The 16,684-nt window shown below is 42.3% G+C and overlaps 1 long non-coding RNA gene and 1 pseudogene across 2 annotated transcripts; one reads left to right on the top strand and one right to left on the bottom strand.

The window, feature by feature from the left end:
- LOC147349945 (ankyrin repeat domain-containing protein 26-like) overlaps positions 1–16,684 on the top strand; it is a 510,210-nt pseudogene that overhangs the window by 61,135 nt on the left and 432,391 nt on the right.
- Positions 4,857–10,730, bottom strand: LOC147349948 (uncharacterized). Of its 2 annotated transcripts, none has more exons than XR_015150610.1 (3): positions 10,389–10,730; positions 10,109–10,194; positions 4,857–7,002 (listed from the first exon to the last, which is right to left on the bottom strand). It is a non-coding gene; the product is annotated as an uncharacterized LOC147349948 (long non-coding RNA). The 2 variants fall into 2 exon arrangements; XR_015150609.1 differs by having other exon boundaries at positions 10,380–10,730.

Below are 16,684 nucleotides of genomic sequence, written 5' to 3' on the forward strand. Positions count from 1 at the left end.
TGATTCTTTTTAATGTGTCTTCAATTTGGTTTGCTAATATTCTTTTGAAGATTTTTCTGTGTACACCAGGGTCAGGGTTCTCTGGTGGTTCATATGGTAAAGAGTCTGCCTGCAATGCGGGAGATCAGGGTTTGACCCCTGGGTCAGGAAGATCCCCTCGAGAAAGGAATGGCTACACACTCCAATATTCTTGCCTGGAAAATTCTGTGGACAGAGGACCTGGTGAGCTACAGTCCATGGGTCACAAATAACTGGACATGACTGACTGACTCACACTTACAAGAGTGCTTCTTGACATTCTTAATATCTAAATTTAAGATTTTATCTCAGTCAAAAATTACAGCCTAAGGCAAAAATGTCAAAAGTCCAAGAGTCCTTAGAAGTAAATGAGAATACAGCATAACAGATGAAAGCACGAAGGACTCCACATAATTTACTTTTCATAAGAATTTTAGATCTTCAGAGGAATTCTCATTGAACTGAATTAAAATGCAAGCTTTAGTTTAAAATGGAAAACTTTTTTGGTATTATGTTTCTATGTTGAGACTGAAATGTTATTATTTATATGTGAGATATTAAGCAATACTGTGTAGCTATTAAAATCATATTTTCAAAACCTTTAATGACATTTATAAGCACTTATAGTGGAAAAATAGTTAGGAATAGAAGATGATCCAATATAGCTTTAGATGATAGTATAGATGCGTTGAACGATAGTTTTTAGATTGTATTTATTTATTTTTAATTGAAGGATAACTGCTTTACAATGTTTGGTTTGTTTTCCTCATACAACAACACAAATAGGCCATAAGTGTATTATCCACTCTTTGGTTAGCCTGCCTCCCACTTCCCGCCATCCCACCCTCTGGTCGTCACAGAGCACCATGCTGGGCTCCCCATGTTATATAGCAACTTCCCACTAGCTAGCTATTTTACATATGGTAGTGGCGATGTTTCAATGCTACTCTCTCAATTCATCCCACCCTCTCCTTCTCCAGCCGAGTTCACAAGTCCTTCCTCTACATCTGTGTATCTATTTCTGCCCTTCAAATATTCACCAGTACCATTTTACAAGATTCCATGTGTATGCATTCATATACTATATTTGTTTTTCTCTTTCTGACTTACTTCACTCTGTATCACAGTTTCTAGGTTCATCCACCTCAGTTAAACTAACTCGTATTGTTCCTTTTCATGGCTGAGTAATATTCCATTGTGTATGTGTTCCACGACTTCTTTATACGTTGTTTTCTTGATAGACATTAGGTTGCTTCCATGCCCTGGCTATTTTAAATAGTGCTGCAGTGGACATTGGGGTACATATGTCTTTTTAGAGGTATGGTTTTCTCCGGGTATATGTCCACTAGGGGATTGTTGCATCATATGGTAGTTTTATTCCTACTTTTTAAAGAAACCTACATTCCTTCTCCATAGTGGCTGTTGGGGATTTTCTCCCCGGGACTTGGAAGTGACGAACCTGAAAGAAGGACACTCGGACAGTCTCTTGCAAGGACTGACAAGTTTATTTCTGCAGTCAAGCTTTTTTATGGAAGAAGGAACAAAGAGCTTAGAGTATACAGCCAGCAGAGTGCATACAGGGTTAACACCTAATCAGTAAAAATATTTCAAGGACAGCGCGCTCTAAGTGACCCATGTGCTTATCCCATAACCTGTTTTCTCAAGCAATATCCTTAATATTTATTATTAAATCTTGGCGCCAAGCATATCCAAAGGCAGGAGATGTTTTTCTGCCCAAGCACACCAAGCCTGGGTATTTCTGGCCCTTCGCCATTTTCCCAAGGACTTCCTCCAACCGGCTATTTTGTACTGGGCTTCCCAACAGTGGCTGTATCCATTTACATGTCTACCAACAGTGCAAGAGGGTTCCCTTTCTTCCGTGTCCTGTCCAGCATTTATTATTTGTAGAATTGTTGATGATGGCCATTCTGACTGGTGTGAGGTGATACCTCATGTAGTTTTGATTAGCATTTCCTTAATAATGAGTGATGTGGAGCAACTTTGCACGCGTTTGGTGGCCTTCTTAATGTCTTCTTTGGAGAAATTTGTTCATGTCTGCTGCTCACTTTTCAGTTGGTTGCTTTTTATCTGATATTAGGCTCGATGATCTACTTGTGTACTTTGTAGATAATCCTTTGTCAATTGCTTAATTTACACTTCTTTTCTCCTATTCTGAGGGTTGTCTTTTCATCTTGTTTATAGTTTTCTTTTCTGCTTAAATACTTTGAAGTTTCTCTAGATGCCATTTTTTTTATTTTTGTTTTTATTTCAGTCATTCTTGGAGGTCTTGCTGTGATAAATGGCAAAGAGTGTTCTGCCTATGTTTTCCTCTAAGAATTTTATAGTTTCTGGCCTTACTTTTGGTCTTTAATCCATTGTGAATTATTTTTGTGTATAGTGTGAAGAAGTGTTCCAATTTCATTCTTTTACATGTAGTTGTCCAGTTTCCCAGCATCACTTACTGAAGAGGCTCTCTTTTCTGTCCTTTCTCCATGGTACATTCTTGCCTGCCTTGTCAAAGAAAAGATGACCATAGGAGTGTGGGTTTGTCTCTCAGCTTTGTATCTTGTTCCATTGCTCTATGTTTCTGCTTTTGTTCCTGTATAATAGTGTCTTGGTAGTATAGTCTGTAGTCAGAAGGTTGATTCCTCCAGTTCTACCTTTCTTTCCAAAATTGCTTTGGCCCTTCTGGGTCTTTTTTCCCCCCATATAAATTGTAAAATTATTAGTCCTACTTCTTTTAAAAAATGTCATTGGTTGTTTGATAGGGATGAATTGAATCTGCAGATTGCTTTGGGTAGTATAGTCATTTTCACAACATTGATTTCTGTCAAGTTAAGAAAAAGGCATATCTTTCTGTTTGTTTCATCTTTGCTATCTTTCATCATACAGCCTGTCTTTCTGCATACGTGTGTTTTGTCTGTTTAGGTAACTTTATTTCTAGCTATTGGGGAAGAAAATGGCAACCCACTCCAGTACTCTTGCCTGGAAAATCCCATGGACGAAGGAGCCTGATAGGCTACAGTCCATGAGGTCCCAAAGAGTCGGACACGACTGAGCAACTTCACTTTCACATTTCACTTTCACGCATTGGAGAAGGAAATGGCAACTCACTCCAGTGTTCTTGCCTGGAGAATCCCAGGGATGGGGGAGGCTGGTGGGCTCCCATCTATGGGGTCGCACAGAGTCAGATGTGACTGACATGACTTAGCAGCAGCAGCATTCCTAGCTATGCTATTCTTTTTGCAGTGGGGAGTGGCATTGTTTCCTTAGTTTCTCTTTCTGATTTTTCTTGTTGTGCTATAAGTATGCAAAGGATTTCTGTGTATTAATTTTGTATCCTGGGCTTTACGAAATTCATTGATTAGCTCTAGTAATTTTCTGGTTCTATCTTTAGGGTCTTCTGTGAATAGAAACAGGTCATCTGCAATCAATGACAGATGGACTTCTTCTTTTCCAATATGCATTCTTTCTCATTTTCTTCTCTGATTGCTGTGTCTTTGACTCACAAAACTATATTGATTAATAGGAATAAGAGTGGGCACCATTGTCTTGATGCTGATCTTAGAGGAAATGCTTACATTTTGACACCATTGACAATAATGTTTGCTGAGAGATTTTCCTATATGACCTTTCTTATGTTGAGGTAGGTTTCTTCCATGTCCATTTATGGGGTGCTTTTTAAATCATAAACTTGTATTTAATTTTGTCAAAACCTTTCTCTTCATTGATCAAGATTATCATATGCTTTTTATCTTTTAATTTGTTAATATAGTGTATCACATTGATTGATTTGCAGATAGTGAAGAATCTTTGAATCCCTGGGATAAACCCCACTTGAACTTGGTGTATGATCCTTTTCATGTGTTTTTGTTTGGTTTTTGCTACAATTTTCCCCAGGATTTTTGCGTTGATGTTCATCAGTGATGTTAGCCTGTAATTTTCTTTTCTGTGTGGCATTTCTGCTTCCTTTTGGTTCATGGTGATGGTGGCCTCTCAGAATGAGTTGGGAATGCTCCTCCCTCCACATTTTTCTGGAATGGTTTGACCACCCTAGGTATTATCACATCTCTACCATTTGAGAGTATTCATCTGTGAAGTCCCGGGCATTTCTTTGTTGGAGACTTTTTATCACAGTTAGTAGTGCTTGTGATTGATCTGTTCATAGTTAGAGCTTGTGACTGGTGTTGGTGCTTGACTTATTCATATTTTCTATTTCTTCCTGGTTCAGTCTTAGAAGATTGTACTTTTCTAAGAATTTGTCCATTTGTTCCAGGTTATCCATTTTATTATCATGCAGTTGTTTCTAATTGTCTCTTATGATCCTTTCTCTTTCTGTGTTGTCTGTTGTAACGTCTCCTTTTTCCTTTCCAGTTCATTTGAGTGGGCTGCCTTCTATGGGGTTGCATAGAGTTGGACACGACTGAAGTGACTTAGCAGCAGCAGCAGCATTTAAGGCTCAGTGACCCCGAGTGCTGAGGTCCAGCCCCAGCTGATCCAGGGTATTCGAAGGGGAGATGGCGTCGGCGACCTATTCAAATGTTAATTAGAGATATAAAGAGTAATAGAATGAGGATAGCTCAGTAGGAAAATTCAGTGGAGAAAAGAAGCTGAGTAGCTTAGTTTACACGGAAATCAATATAACCCATGACACCAGGTTAGCTTTGACCACGGAGGCCGCAGGTGCCCTCTCGAATAGCGGAAGGTGCCCCCACCTTAGACACCTTCTCGAGTGGGTCTTAGAAGCCCAGGCAAATAAATGGTCACAAAGGATATCCGCGCTCCAGATGGAGACTCAGCTGGAAGTTAAGGAGTAAAATGACATGGGGAGACCAAGCTCTGGTGAGCAAGGCCCGTAGCTTTATTTTCAACAGGGGCTTTTATACCCTAAGTTACACATAGAGGATAATAGGGGATGCAAAGTCAGCAGTCCTTGATCCTTATCAAAAACCAGGGTTTCTTTCCTGCAAATTTATCGTATACAAATGGTTTAGGTGATTTACATCATCTTCTGGCCAGAAGGCCTATTAACATTTTATGACTCTTGACAAAGACTTATCAACCATAAGACTTATTTTCTCTAAGAGTAATTATTTTAAGGTTTGGCACCATCTTCCAAAGATAAAATTGCATTCCTGTAGGGTGGATGTGTAATGGGTTTACAACAAAGGAAAGCATTTATTACCTTAAGGGTCTAAAGTTACTAACACCAAGGCCACTACTTATTTTTTCTACATACCAACTATATTAATTAATACACATTCAAGGATACAATTCAGGGGATGTGAAAACTTGGCAACAAGCATTGGCTCATCAATGGAATCGTTTACTAGTTTTATTCTGACAGTTTCTAATTTTCTGAGAGGCTCTAAGCTATTTCAATATCTTAAGCTTCCCGTGCCTCTCGAGGCTGAGAGACTGTAAACAAATGTATGCATAGCTGTAGGAGTCCGGGTAAACTTGTCAGGCGAGTTAGAGAGCTATCTGAGGGGTTTGGATTTAAACACTCCTAATTGCCCAGGACCTTTATTAATTGGAGCTGTAAGTTAACCCTTTGTCAGAGAGAGCGAGATGGTGGTAGGGGACAGCTCCCAGTAAAGTCAGAGGTGAGAGCACGAAGCAATAAAGTAGGCAGACTCTGGTTTTAGGAGGGTAGATGCTCGAGAATATCCAGGGGGACTCCTGAGGCTCGATCCCACCTTTGCGTGTGCCGAGCCTCCTTCCTCATGACCTTTGTCATGAGTGGAATGTCTCTTGCCGGCTCCTGGAATCTCCCCCTTTTTTATTTCTTAAAGCAGCCAGATGTAGCTCAGTCGCGAGCCTCTGAATGCTCTGCCTAAGAATCCTGACAGTACAAGGGAGAATGATTATGAGAAGCAGAATTAAAGCAGCCACTGCAGCATAGCTAAGGACGGTAGACAGAATATTCTTTCTTGAGATGTAGTTAGAGAAAGTATGGAAGAAATCACTTGCTGTTCCAGTAGCAGTAAAATCTAATCGGAAGTGTTCAATGGTTGCTATTTGATTGTGAAGTTTCCCTAAGTCTAAACCAATATCAGAGCTGTTCCAGATACCTGAAATATGGTTTTTAATCTTTTCCCATTCAAAATCTGCCTCATTTACTTTCAGGGGTGTTACGCACATCCACCGGTAGTCAGCATGACAGGACAATGCCATTTTTACCTTTAAAGCCTGCAATTCAGTCCCAATATGTATTACTGCTTCCTCTAGGGCGTCTACCCTCATTTCTAATTTTCTGTCTATAGCTTCCTGTGTTGTCAATGCTAAAGAAACATTTTTGGACATAGAATCAACATATTGAGCAGTATGTACTTGTTGAGTCAATGATATTGCTGCCACAGTAACGGAAGTAATTGCACTTATCAAAGCTGCTATTCCCAAGATAAGTAAGCCCACGAACCATTGTGTTCGCATTAAATCCTATAGTTGTTGTAATACAGCAAGAGCATAACTCAACAAGTGGTTACATCATAAGATAAGGTGGATGTTGTAACATTACAAAGGAGCAAACATTATATTGAGGGTTTAAACAAGATGAGTGCATACATTGTCCACAACAACACCACAAAGGAACAAACATTATATTGAGGATTTAAACAAGATGAACCAGGGAGCAGCTGTAGGCATCGGCCCAGGGGAGCAGTGTCCCCAGCAGCAGGAGGCAGAATGCGAATGGCAGGCTGTGGGCCGCGGCCCTTACAGCAGGTGGACGGGCGGGGTTTGCGGACTCGGGCTAGCCGCCGCTGCTTGGGCTTGGGGCGTTCCCCTCTTGCCAGTGGGGCCGTGCTGGTCTGGACGGCACTCCGCGGGCACACTTTTCTTTCTGGCCCTCACTCGCCACACAGATTTCTTAGCTCTTGGTCACAGGGTGCAGCGAGGGGGTGCGGGGCGCTGCTGGCGGCGCGAAGGCGAGAGCTGGCTGGGGGAGGGGGAGCGAGCGAGTGCACGCACCATGAACCTGGTCTTTGGGGAATGTGACATGATGAATTTTTCTGAGATCCAAATCGGAGAATCTGCATTCTGTAGAAATACACAAGCATACCCTCTCCCACAAGTTGGCAACACATCTGGCCTTTTTCACTTTCCAGTAAGGAGGTCTTTTTACTTGACCAGGGGCCAAGTTGTAGCCTGTAATTCAGGCATCTAGTGTCTCATCATTGTAGTCTGCCCCTGTGTGTTTACGTTTAAGTGATTAATTACAATTTGGACATAACTTTACTATTTGTCCAGCTGTTTTCCTAGGGATATGTTAATTTAGGTTTAATGTTTAGTTTAGGTCTCTATATAAATTTAAATAATAAATGTATAACCTCCTTATCTCATTTTGGTATACAGATATACCTAAATGCAAAATGTATTTATATATATATATTTATATATGGCAACAAGTATAAACTTATTGACATATAATATATATAAATCAATATACTTGAATTAATCTTTATAATTAATATATTAATTAATATATATTACAGTAATACAGCATGTACACAGCTAATACCAACCAACACAAACCAATGTACTGCAATAATACATGTCACACATATATAATTATACAGTATATAGAACATATATCATCACAGCACATCAATCCATACCAATTAACATCAGCCACACACACATTATATTACTGCAATATATATTTAATTATACAGTATATATATGTATATATAGTATATATATTAATTTATATACAAATTAATTAAGTATAGATCTATAAATAGAATTAGTTATACCTTTATTATATTTTATTTATACCCATACCTAATTAGCCAAACTGTAATTAGGCAAATATATTTATATTATGTATTTATAACAATATATAAAGTATTGTTAAATGTACCACCTGTACAGCATCCCCACCCCACATACCACTTTCTCTAATCCCACCAACTCATTTTCAGTAGTATGTGTTGGCCAGGAGCTGGGCCAGTCTTTCCCAGCAATGTTAAAGACATCTGTTCCTGTGTCTAATAGCCCTGGCATTTTATTCTCTTGAGTTAAAAGATCTTTTAAAGGGCTTGGAGCTGTAATTTCCTGCACCCAAAAGGCTAGATCACTAGATCCAAATATTTTGTGGCTCCTAGCTTGAGAAGTCAAGTTTTTTCCTATCTGATAATAAGGTAAAAGCAAAAGCTGTGTTACTCTTTGACCTTTATTAATTTGTACAGTTTAGGTAGGCGGTGAGATGAAGACTTTAATTTCTCAATATAATCAGAATCTACTACACCATGCACCACTGAAATTTCTTTCTTTTTTTTTTTAAGAAAGCGAGCTACGCCCCAGGACAAATCTTACAATGTCCTCGGGTAGGGGGCCAGCCACTCCCGTTGGAATTGGAGTAAGCGGCACATCAAGGGTTAATATTGTTGCTAAATCCCCTCACCAGTTCTTCTTTTCTCTTAGCCTGGGTGAGACCCCCCCACCGAGGGGGTTTTCTCTAAGGAGCATGCTCTGCATATTGTGCACACAGTCTGTTTTAAAAGCTCCTTTGTTTAAAAAACTTTTTATCTTCCTCAGGCTTAGGCAACGCTTTGAGAGGTTTGGGGGGCAAAGTGGGGAAATCCTGGGTCCTGGGAGGCACAAACGGAGGCAGTGGCGATCGCCTTAAATCAGAAAGTGGTGGATAAGTTTTTTAAAGGTTTGCACAGAGGGGGAGGGAGCTCGCCAGGGCACTCGGCCACAGCGTCCTGTAAGCCCTCTCCTTCCTTGGGAGGTAGAGCAGTTTCTCTCTCCTTTTTTTTCTTTTTTTCCAATAGCAGAAATTATGATCTGTGCAGAAAGTGGAGACTCACCACCATCTACCGCTATAGCCTCCCCCATAGGCTATCTAACAGCCTCATGACAGGGGTCTAGGACATTTCTAATCATATTTCACAGAGCCAATAAACATTTGTCTATTCTTAGATGCAGAGAAACCCATTTTTTAAATTTTTTTTTGAGAATATTTTTATTTATTTTGTAACCTCTTTACCCTGGCTAAACTGCAGCAGGGACTAGAAAAGAAGCCTCAAGGTGAGGATCAAATTTATCCTCTGGACTAGAGAAAACCCTTCTCTGGGAAACTCCTAGCAGAGGCCCCTTACCCCGACATGGAGGAGGAGGCATGGGGGGATGGGAGCATCCCGTATTTCTCCTCTCCTGTTCCGGAGATCCTTTAACTGTTTGGTGACTAAATCTTACGGACGATCTGATCGGGGATGTTTCCCTCAAGCTCCTAGGAGCGGATGGTCTGATTAGGGATGTTTTTCTTAAACTTTTAGGAGCATCTTTAGCTAAAAAAGACCAATGCTCATCAGAATGGTATCGAGCTGTTGTTTTTTCTAAATCTTTTTTATCCTGAGGGGAGAGTTGATCTTTTTTCTCATCCCTATTTTTTACATGCTCATTGGCAGTCATAGCGGCTAGCCATTTGTTTAGCTGCCAATAGCTAGGTATAGCCTCTTCATTTTCACTTTCCTTTATAACAGGTACCTTTTCAGATTCGCTTTTCTGTTTAACAGGTACTTTTCCGACTTAACTTTCCTCTGTAACAGGTACATTTTAAACTCATGAGCTGGATCTAAAGCATCTCTAGTCATATTCCACAGAGGAAAGGTGTAAGTAGGGATTTTCTCCAAGCCATGCTGAACACAATAAGCTCTTAGCTGTTTCCCTACTTTTTCCCAGATATCTAGGTTAACAGTGCCCTGTTGTAGAAACCAAGGGCAGTGGTCTTGTACAAATGAAAAAAAAAAAAAAATGATTGAATGGCAGATTTTTTAACTCTTATTCCTCTTTTACTTAATAACTGTAAAATTACTCCTATAAAGAGTTGTCTTTCATTTGATTCAGTGTTACCCATGTCAGAAAATTAAGTATAGTAAAAGATTTTGCTTTTAGCTATCAAAAGATTAGGCCTTTTTTGTCAGCCTTTTTAGAAACCGTTTTTTCTCTCTAACTCTTCAACACTTTCAACACTTCCCACTCCTCTCACCCTGTCTATTCTACAGGGGGGTCTGCAGCACCCTAAGTGGGGTCCTATCCGTCCCAAGAACTCAACACTGGGGGAATGGGGTTGGGGACTTACCTTCGAAACGCCTGTCTCAGGCGCCACCTGCCGAGGTCCAGCCCCAGCTGATCCAGGGTATTCGAAGGGGAGATGGCGTCAGCGACCTATTCAAATGTTAATTAGAGATATAAAGAGTAATAGAATGAGGATAGCTCAGTAGGAAAATTCAGTGGAGAAAAGAAGCTGAGTAGCTTGGTTTACGCAGAAAATCAATATAACCCATAACACCAGATTAGCTCTGACCACGGAGGCCGCAGGTGCCCTCTCGAATAGCGGAAGGTGCCCCCACCTTAGACACCTTCTCGAGTGGGTCTTAGAAGCCCAGGCAAATAAATGGTCACAGAGGATATCTGCGCTCCAGATGGAGACTCAGCTGGAAGTTAAGGAGTGAAATGATATGGGGAGACCAAGCTCTGGTGAGCAAGGCCCGTAGCTTTATTTTCAACAGGGGCTTTTATACCCTAAGTTACACATAGAGGATAATAGGGGATGCAAAGTCAGCAGTCCTTGATCCTTATCAAAAACCAGGGTTTCTTTCCTGCAAATTTATCGTATACAAATGGTTTAGGTGATTTACATCATCTTCTGGCCAGAAGGCCTATTAACATTTTATGACTCTTGACAAAGACTTATCAACCATAAGACTTATTTTCTCTAAGAGTAATTATTTTAAGGTTTGGCGCCATCTTCCGAAGATGTTAGATAAAATTGCATTCCTGTAGGGTGGATGTGTAATGGGTTTACAACAAAGGAAAGCATTTATTACCTTAAGGGTCTAAAGTTACTAACACCAAGGCCACTACTTATTTTTTCTACATACCAACTATTAATTAATACACATTCAAGGATACAATTCAGGGGATATGAAAACTTGGCAACAAGCATTGGCTCATCAATTAAATCGTTTACTAGCTTTATTCTGACAGTTTCTAACTCTCTGAGAGGCTCTAATCTATTTGAATATCTTAAGCTTCCCAAGCCTCTCGAGGCTGAGAGACTGTAAACAATCGTATGCATAGCTGTAGGAGTCCGGGTAAACTTGTCAGGCGAATTAGAGAGCTATCTGAGGGGTTTGGATTTAAACACTCCTAATTGCCCAGGAACTTCATTAATTGGAGCTGTAAGTTAACTCTTTGACAGAGAGAGTGAGATGGTGGTAGGGGACAGCCCCCAGTAAAGTTATAGGTGAGAGCACAAAGCAATAAAGTAGGCAGACTCTGGTTTTTGGGGGTAGATGCTCGAGAATATCCAGGGGGACTCCTGAGGCTCGATCCCGCCTTTGCGTGTGCCGAGCCTCCTTCCTCATGACCTTTGTCATGAGTGGAATGTCTCTAGCTGGCTCCCAGCAAGTTATAATGATATACATATATGTATCCCCCCACGCTCTTGAGCCTCCTTTGCCCCGCATTCCACCCCTCTAGGGCATCACAGAACTCCAGGTTGGGCTCCCTGTGCTATATAGCAGCCTCCCACAAGTTATGAGCATACATGGGGGTTCCTTGGTGGTTCAAATGGTAAAGAATCTGCCTGCAATGCAGGAGACTCAGGTTTGATCCCTGGATTGGGAAGATCTCCTGGAGATGGGAATGGCAACCCACTCCAGTATTTTTGCCTGGGAAATCCCATGGACAGAGGAGCCTGGCAGGCTGTAGTTCATGAGGTCTCAAAGAGTCAGACACATCTGAGTGACTTTGAGAGTGAGTGAGTGTATATACATCAATACTACCTTCTCAGTTTGTCCTAGCCTCTCCTTCCCCCGCCGTGTCCACAAGTCCATTCCCTACATCTGCATCTCCATTTCTTCTCTGTAAACAGGTTCATCAGTACTGTTTTCCTAGATTCTGTATATATGTGTGGTGCATGCATGTTGAGTCACTTTGGTCGTGACTTTGGTCATATAGACTGTAGCCTGCCATAATGCATATCATACATGCGTTAATATACAATATTTGTTTTTCTCTTTCTGACTTACTCACCTGCTCTCTTTACTCCTTCTCTACATCTATCCTTGGGGGCCCACCTTCTCCAAGAAGCTTGAGTGTTTCAACCCTCAGGGACGGGGATTTTTGTCTCAGCTGCATTCCTGAAGCCATTATCATGCAGACCCCCAAACTCAGCACTGAACATATGCTCTTCAGGACTAGTTCTCTGATGAGATGTCAGCCCCTGGAGAATCAAGCTGGAATCCCACATCCTACTGATCCATGCATGTTAGCTGTGACTTTTCTGGGAAAGAGTAGGCAAAACTCTGGTTAAACACAGCCAGTCATTGGAATCCAAGAGGAAAGGGGGAAGGAGTGGGAATTTGTCTTCTTGTGTTGGAAGTTTTTCTGTTGTTTCAAGATCCACGTACAGTCAGCATATTCATGTTGCTCTAGGATTAGCACAAGGTAAGAGAACAAACAGAAGCCTTCCTTTGTGCTATTTTAGGAACAAGGAAAATAAAATAATACCTTCCAAATGAAGGAACAGCCTAGCTTTCTGTGACACAAGAATAGGCTCGTAACACCTCGGCTGTAACAGTTTCAAATGGAATCCAATTACAGTGCAGAGTATATTTATCAGTGTATTTGAGGAACCCTTTCTCCTAAGTCCCCCCAGGGGGAGATCCACAGGCCCAGGCAGGCTCCTCTCAAACTCTCCTATTCCACCCTGGCAAGTCCCAGGGATTCCCCTGCCCCACCACCTCTCCTCTTGGTAATTGTCACCACCTCCCAAAGCTGTCAAGTTTCTCACCCCTTCCTGAGGGGCTCTGGAAACCGGTCTCTTTATGCCCATCTGTTGGACTGCACCTCACAGGCCTACAAAGCCTGCATTTGCCCAGCTTCAAGACTGAAGAAAGCCTGGATTGGGCAACAGAGGGCTTCCCTGGTGGCTCAGCGGTGAAGAATCCACTAGCAATGCAGGAGACACAGGAGATGGGGGTTCGATCCCTGCACCAGGAAGATCCCCTGGAGAAGGGAATGGCAAACCCACTCCAGTGTTCTTGACCAGAGAATCCCATGAACAGAGGAATCTGCCGGGCTACAGTCCATAAAGCTGAAAAGAGTCAGGCCTGACTGAAGTGCCTTAGCATGCACACGTGCATCAGGCAACAGAGACATCAGTGGTTTGACAGATGGGGAGCTTCTGTGTCTGAAGCAAAGTCCTGGAACGACCCCCCACCCTGTGCAGCAGACACCTTCAGGATGTGGCAGCAGTCTTTGCTCCTGGTGGAGGGGGAGATTGCCAGTTACAGGGGAGTTGATGTCAGATGGGCTCATCGATTACCAGGGAAACCAAAAGAAGGGCACACACCTCACCACCCCTTTGATAAGAACATCACTAGCTGGCGCCCAAGGCAAGTATGTAGGAAGGCCAGAGTAAGTGTAAATGAAGCAGGCACTGGTCGGGCAAGGGACGGACAGAGAGCAAGGAACAGCCATCTTGAGTGGGCTAGTCAGCCACCACCCTTCTTGGTTGTCCCTGAAAAAAAACCTTGTAGACCCTCATTTTAAGACTTTAATGCCTATCATGACAAGAGGAAAGACAAAATATGGGGAATTACATGAGTGTGTGTGTATGTCCAGTGGCTGAGCTGTGTCTGACTCTTTGTAACCCCGTGGATTGTAGCCTGCCAGGCTCCTCTGTCCATGGAACTTTCCAGACAAGAATACTGGAGTGGGTTGTCATTTCCTCCTCCAGGGGATCTTCCTGACCCAGGGATCAAACCTGTATCTCCTGCATTGGTAGGTGGATTTTTTTACCACTTGAGCCACCTGGGAAGCCTGAGGAAATAGACAAAGAGTACAAATCTAACAGTCTTGAGCTTGTTCCAGAGCATCTGATGATCTGGTTGCAATAACTGGAAATTTCCTTTATGTCAACATTGGGTGTTGTAATCAGATAGGGGAGGGGGTCCCTGGAGAAAGAGAATCAAGCATGACCTCATTTTGGTCCAAGACATTTTGTGACCTAAGCCTGGCCACAATGCTTGCCCTTAAACAGGTCTCAGTTATTTATGATCTTAAGGGAAGAAGGGACTGCAGGCATGAAGGGAAAGCAGTCAAGAAACAATGGGTCTAGGACTCCCCTGGTGGTCCAGTGGCTAAGACTCTGAGCTCCCAATGCAAAGGGGCTGGGTTCCATCCCTGTCAGGGAACTGTATCCTGCATGCCACAACTAAGAGTTTTCATGCCCCAACTAAAGATCCTGCATGCTGTATGATGTGGCCATTGAAAAAAATTGGTCCTCATTAAAAAATTATACCTTAAAATTTTTTTTAATAGAGAAATAGGTGAGCAAGTAATAATCAACACAGCAACGGCCGGTTTTTGTTCTTCATTTGTCTTTAGCTCTGGAGTAAAACTATCAGTTGTAGGGGAAAGGCTAAGCAGAAAATTCTAGCCAGGGTTTTGAAGTTTAAGTCCAAGATTATATGATGGCACCATTCAGCCTCCCAAATACGTGACATAAAGTTGGGTTGTGCTGCCAAATGTGCAAAGGACATTGAATTCCTATGGTTCTTTGTTAGTAGGGACTATGAATTTACATTTCAAAGCATCCATGTCTGAACAAATTGGCTTCTAACTTAGTTTGCTGTAAAAAGCCAAGCTATTTAGTACAAAGGGTTGTACACATGCACATACATATTTTTGATGTGGACCATTTTTAAAGTTGTTTATTGAATTTGTTACAATATTGCTTCTGTTTTTTGTTTTGGTTTTTGAGCAGTGAGACATGTGAGATCTTGGTTCCCCCATCAGGGATTGAACCTGCAGCCTCTGCATTGGAAGGCACAGTCTTAACCACGGCACCACCAGGGAAGCCCCTTTTGTTTAACTCTTAAGTAAAAACAAGAAGCCATTTGGCCCCAGTCTAACTATTCAGGGAAAGAAGTAAGTAGAATTACTCCTGTTGGAAATGCCACGTTAATTTATTATGCATAGCATGATCAAACAAGAGGCCACAAGACAGAACAAGCAGACTATGCTCTTTCAGAGGTAAAAGAGTAATGCAAAGATGCTAAGTTGTAGTCCTTCCTGAGAATTAATTGTGCCCCCAGGATTCTTAGCAATTGGGTCTTTTCATCTTGGAGGTATCAGAGGCAGAGGAGGGTGCACAGCACCAAATCCATGGCACAGAGTTCAACACACAGTATTCTACCTGGGGGCGTGGAATCAAAAACCCAGCACTGAGAAGGAGTCATGCACAGACACAAGACTTATGAAGGCCGTGCAGGGAAAGAAAATAAATGGGTTACATGTCATACCGCTCTGGATGCAACCATTTTTCACACAGCAGAAACTGAGAGAGAAGATAAAGGAGAAAGACAAAGAAAGTGGGGAGGGGCTTTCCCTGGTTGTCCAGTGGTTAAAAATCTGCCTTCCAATGCAGGGAACGAGGGTTTGATCCCTGGTGGGGGAACTAAGATCCCACAAGCCACAGGGCAATTAAGTTTACAAGTCACAACTACTGAGCCTGGGAGCCAAATTTAGAGAGAAGCCCACGCCCCACAGTGAAAGATCCCACATGCTGCAATTCAGACCCACCAATGCGATGGCAAGCTGGAATCAAGATTGCCGGGAGAAATATCAATAACCTCAGATATGCAGATGAATACCACCCTTATGGCAGAAAGTGAAGAGGAACTAAAAAGCCTCTTGATGAAACTGAAAGAGGAGAGTGAAAAAGTTGGCTTAAAGCTCAACATTCAGAAAACTAAGATCATGGCATCTGGTCCCATCACTTCATGGGAAATAGATGGGGAAACAGTGGAAACCCTGTCAGACTTTACTTTTTGGGGCTCCAAAATCACTGCAGATGGTGACTGCAGCCATGAAATTAAAAGACACTTACTCTTTGGAAGAAAAGTTATGAGCAACCTAGATAGCATATTGAAAAGCAGAGACATTACTTTGACAACAAAGGTCCGTTTAGTCAGGGCTATGGTTTTTCCAGTGGTCATGTATGGAGGTAAGAGTTGGACTGTGAAGAAAGCTGAGCACTGAAGAATTGATGCTTTTGAACTGTGCTGCTGGAGAAGACTCTTGAGAGTCCCTTGGACTGCAAGGAGATCCAACCAGTCCATTCTAAAGGAGATCAGTCCTGGGTGTTCTTTGGAAGGAGTGATGCTAAAGCTGAAACTCCAGTGCTTTGGCCATCTCATGCAAAGAGTTGACTCATTGGAAAAGACTCTGATGCTGGGAGGGATTAGGGGCAGGAGGAAAAGGGGACAACAGAATGAGATGGCTGGTTGGCATCACCCTCTCGATGGATATGAGTTTGAGTGAACTCCGGGAGTTGGTGATGATCAGGGAGGCCTGGTGTGCTGCGATTCATGCTGCAAGTAGTCAGACACAACTGAGTGACTGAACTGAACTGAACTGAAAGGGGATGGCACCCCACTCCAGTACTCTTGCCTGGAAAATCCCATGGGTGGAGGACCCTGGTGGGCTGCAGTTCATGGGGTCGCGAAGAGTCAGACACGTCTGAGTGGCTTCACTTTCACTTTTCACTTTCATACATTGGAGAAGGAAATGGCAGTCCACTCCAGTGTTCTTGCCTGGAGAATCCCAGGGACGAGGGAACGAGAGGCTGCCGTCTATGGGGTCG

The sequence above is a fragment of the Bos grunniens genome, chromosome 21 (genome assembly GCF_055505025.1).
Source record: "Bos grunniens cultivar Pamir isolate PY7600 chromosome 21, Bosgru_T2T1.0, whole genome shotgun sequence".
NCBI lineage: Eukaryota > Metazoa > Chordata > Mammalia > Artiodactyla > Bovidae > Bos > Bos grunniens.